The sequence below is a fragment of the Bactrocera tryoni genome, chromosome 3, assembly GCF_016617805.1.
Source record: "Bactrocera tryoni isolate S06 chromosome 3, CSIRO_BtryS06_freeze2, whole genome shotgun sequence".
Lineage (NCBI taxonomy): Eukaryota > Metazoa > Arthropoda > Insecta > Diptera > Tephritidae > Bactrocera > Bactrocera tryoni.
In genome coordinates this window covers 59,657,183-59,662,182 of record NC_052501.1, presented here as the reverse complement: position 1 = coordinate 59,662,182, position 5,000 = coordinate 59,657,183, and the positions used below count along the sequence as shown (strand labels likewise).

Here is a 5,000-nt window from a genome sequence, read left to right as displayed (position 1 = left end):
TCGAGCAACACATTCGCTTCGACACTGCGCCGCGTCACGCTAATCTCCTCCAGTTACAAGAAGTCAACCACGATCCGTGTCCACTCGATCACAAGCAGTGATAAATCGTCCCCGGAATTGGAGTGTCGCCGCCTCGCCCGTCGATATCGTTTCTAATGAGTTTATACATATATGTATAATAAAATCAATAAATTTAAATAAACTTGTTAAAAATCCCAACGTGTACAAAATTAAACAGACATTTTTATTTCATTTAACTAAGTGGTGAGTGCTCCCCAATGTATCGAATATACATTTAAACAATGATAATACGTCATGTATGTATGTATATAGCACATATCCATAAATATGAAAGTATATTAGGGGTATTCTCTTGCTCTTGCAAAATCCTCTTGGTGCAACGGCACAAGAACAAACACACGCAGAAAATTATTTGTAATGGCTGAAAAATATGTCAGACCAAAACCCAATGACACGCAAAAATATAATTGCCACCCTGATGTAGCTGTCATTTTACATAAAGACATATCAAGCCGTTAAACTGTTGAGGAAGCCAAGTTTTAAATAGATTTTATAATTTCTACTTAAATTACTTATAAAGATTTGTTACAGTTTTTTGTTAAGAATGAATACTGAATGTGTGCCAATTTACAGTAGTCATTCCCAATAAATTTACCGAATCAGCCGTTCATATATAACTAGATTCTGCAATGAGCCTTGGCCTTGCATATTTCGTTGTAGGATTTTTGCATTCTGTGTCATCCTGCAATCTGGCAAGAGAAAGAGAATCCCCCTATTATATTAACAAACATAAGAAATATGTAAAAAGTAGCTCTTATGTGGAGATTGCCAATAAATATTACATTGAAAATAGCATAATGATAATTCATATCAATTAATAAGATTGTATGAAAACATATAAAAATATAGGCAAAAGGCTAACATTCGTCTGGAATAAAAATGAATATTTCTGAAAATACTTTTGTTAGCGAATAGGTGACCTATGTAATCAATAACATATGCATTTGTTAGCGAATGTATTAGCTATGTTTTATATGTAACAAAAGTATTTGTTATCCAAATATCTGTTAGTGTTATTATTTTCGTTAGCAGTTTACTACCTATAACATATAAATAAGCTAAAAAGTTTTTACCTATTTGTTAGCAGCAAATTTACTAAACTGAAACTAAGTTTAAAACAAAATATTGGAAATTAAAATATCTTTATACAAAATTGTTGCAAGAAAAAACTAATAATTTGCTTATTCTATAAATAATGATGTCCATAGTTTTTGATATCTCAGATATTAACGAATGTTACTTATCTATGTATATGTGAAATATTAAAAACTAGCTGACCCCGCAGCCGTTGTCCTGCGTGAAATTATATGCTTTGAAATGAAAAAAAGTTGAAATTATATTGTGTCAAAAATGATTTAATTTCGATTTTTCTACATTTTTTTAATGTAGCGCAGCTTAATAAACATAATTTTTTCGATTTCTGTTCTGGTGCGTAAATATACAAAGAAGATGGGTTTCCAACTCGTCAACACGCCACATATATCTGGCCAATTTTCCCTGGAAATTGAATACGTTTGAAATGAAATGGCTGTCCCTTGTATTCGATAACTGCCTCATAATCAGTCGGGTTCCATTACACAGTTTCGGCGCATGAAGATTGTGAAACATAATAATGACAGATCCAAATGATGCTGGGGCATACCAAGGCACTCCAAAGAATTTGGAAATTCCACTGAATAATTTGCGGTTTCGTCTTTCTTGTCAAGACGATCGATCGATTTATATGAGCGCAAACCTCCCGAAATTTGACTTTGAATCTTCCAGTTTAAGTCATTAACATCAGTATTTTTGGCAGCTAAAATTGCGCGTGCACTCAAGCAATTGCATTTACGATAATTTTGTCAATGTGCGGATAAACATTCGTGATGAGTTCATCTTCCGTGGAAGTGAATTGACAAAAGGAATGTGAAATTGATATCAAACCACTGGAAGTATCAACCGAATTTTGCCCATTTCCAATCCTTAGCGAATACAATATAAAATGTCATCGGCAATGTAATTTTTTCGTATCCCATAATTAACGCGAATTTGAAGGCTGATATGTCGAAATGATCTTCGCGAAAACTATTCGAACTTCAGTGGCATGCGAAGTAACTATTGCATTGTCCTTCGTCTGTTTCCAGTGATTAGCATGTTCCAGCAAACGCAACTGCTGGCATGCTTCTCAAAAAGTTGCACACACTGTACCATTCACAATACGCAATGACTTAAATGAAGTTGAACCGCGAGACGCACAACAGTCGGAAAACTTTCATGAATTGCAAAAGTAAACCTCCTACAAAGCGCTTTATTGCGGTTCACATATCGACCCATTTGATACTGATGATCTCATATCGTTCAAGGCCAATAACCGCTATGTTGCTTTCTTTGGTGACGTACATGCAAACGTATTTGATCGATTTCACCAATCTACAATATTCAACATTGACATGAGTTTTGAATGTGAATTAGACAAAAGTGGAGAATATGGTACGATCCATATGTTTTCAACTTCGATGTGTTGTTAACGTCGATATTCACACCTCTAAATGCTAAATGTTCTGCCATTGTCGTCTGGTGAGCGACGCCGATACAGTGAATATCTATCATTTCCCATTTCCGTTTTCGAAAGAAAATCACATGAGTAGTGTTTCGTGCATTTATTGTATACAAACCAAAGTGTGATTGTAAGGTTCGCAGGGTCTATGAACCATATTGGTTTCCACCACTTCGTATAATTCTGGATCTATCTCTGAATCAGGAAATTCCGCTGAAATGATTTCATCAATTTGATCTGTTGTAATCACCATCCGCATCCAAAGAAGAATGTGTGCGTGCGGCAACACGCAACAGAATACATTCAGCATCTAACAGCACCATATATACCATAATAGGTTGCTTCAAGATATAGACCGTCAAACATCGCAGCTATTGTTTAAAAAGTCGTGCTGTGATATCGTTACGATCGCTAGCTTATTGACCATAATTCCATAATTTCGCACGTATGTCATCGCATTTTGGGAGTACTTCTTGCCTTTCTTTGGGCTGCCATACGTTGATGGCAAAAAGAACGCCGACCAATATTAGCGCGACCTCTTCGTGGCTTCGTAACAAATTTCAATCAGTAATTGATCACTTCGTCTGAAACACACATAAAGTTTTCACTGAATAATTTGCAATAATTTTTCCTTTGGATAGTCGGAATAAAAAAGTAAGCGACCGCAATTGAACGATTCAAATAATTTAAAAATCAAAATATTGAAAAACAAAACAAACAAAAATTGAAAAAAATGTGTATGAAAAATGTTACTTTTTGGAATTGTCCAATTTTCCGACTTCTCATGAAAAGTATAAGGTACAGTAGAGGCCCGCTAATCCGGATCAATTAAAACCGGCCCCTATCCGGAATATCAGGGAATCCGGATTACCAAAGACATATCAGAACTATGTATTAAGAAAAAATATTTATAAATTTCTGTTTGTTTATTATAACAAATAATACACATGTTCCAAAAAAAACTTAAAACAATAAAGCATAAAAGTGAATGTAGTGAATAATAAATATGTGATCCGGATTAGAGAATACGTATAGAGAATGTCGGTCCGGATTACAAGGGACATAATAGAAATTTTGAATTTGTTAACCCTGTCCGGATTACAGTGGAATCCGGATTAGGCCGTGTCCGGATTAGCGGGCCTCTACTGTATTTGTTTCTAAACCTTTCCCGATCCACAACAAACAACCATTAAAAATTTCATCAAACTTTCTCTTAGTGTTACTAACCAACAAACATTCATTTTAAATTACATATGTACATATGTATGTTGTATGTATGTAACGTTTGTATGGGGAAAAGAAAAAGGCTGTATTTAAGGGTTTTCCGGAAATTATTCGAATTTTTCTCGCCGTAAAAACCATCTTTGAACTTCAATGAACATTTAAGAAAAAGAATTGGCCAAATTGGTCCAGGCGGAGTTATGAGCGTACATACAATTTGGCGATTTATTTTTATTTATATAGATTGGATAAAGTTAGGTGTATATTCGGCTAAAAATATAATTTTATATTATATTAAATAATTAATGCATTATTTACATAAGTTGTTATATATATATACGTCTATGTATATAATTATGTGCGGTTGTAGAAGTCCCAAGGAAGACTATGTCTCTGATTAATTGACTTAGTGGAAATAGCACTGGAAATCCGCATCTGTTAAGAAAAAATAAATGATGGTAAATTACAGTAATTACAACCGCATTATACTTAAAATCAAAATACTTACCATAGCATCCGTGCTTTCTATTTTCTTATTACCTTTTCTTAAACGAAGGGTACGTGTCCTTCCGATGACAAGGGCAGAGCGAACTCCAAATAATGCTGGTCCTTCATATCACCTATGACGCAGCTAATTGAGTGGAGCGTCTTTGCCGCTACTACGGGGCATTCGCGCAATAATTTGCTTTGCATCTGCCATCTCGAAAAAAAAAATAAAAATTAGTTTCTTTTTTATTTTTTAAATATAAAATTGCATTCTTTATTTTGCTTTTTGGGTTGTTGTTGTTGTTGTTTTAACGGAGATTCGTAATATAAACGCAGAACAAACCGTTATACCGTTTTAACAAACTCAATAAGCACAGAGCGAAAAGCAACCGGTTACGATGACAGTTCGACGGTGAATGTTTACAATAATATTATCATACGTTCAAAGTTCTACTGTAAAACACCTTAAAGGAGTTTACTAAGAATTTAGCAATCTTTTCATATCCCAAAACGAAAGACATGGCATATTTGGAAAATATATTAGGAATCTGGTGCAAATGGTTTTGCATCTTTGCTATTGAAAATTAACAAACATATTTTTGCGTTTACACGAACAAAATAAGGGTATTCTCTTGCTCTTGCAAAACCCTTGCACGGTGCAAGAATTGTATATATT

The 5,000-nt window shown here is 34.3% G+C and overlaps 1 long non-coding RNA gene across 1 annotated transcript; it reads right to left on the bottom strand.

Moving 5' to 3' along the window:
- Positions 1-4,025: 4,025 nt before the first annotated feature.
- On the bottom strand, positions 4,026-4,610 carry LOC120771943. Its single transcript, XR_005705012.1, has 2 exons — positions 4,379-4,610; positions 4,026-4,273 (listed from the first exon to the last, which is right to left on the bottom strand). It is a non-coding gene; the product is annotated as an uncharacterized LOC120771943 (long non-coding RNA).
- Between the last annotated feature and the right edge of the window lie 390 nt (positions 4,611-5,000).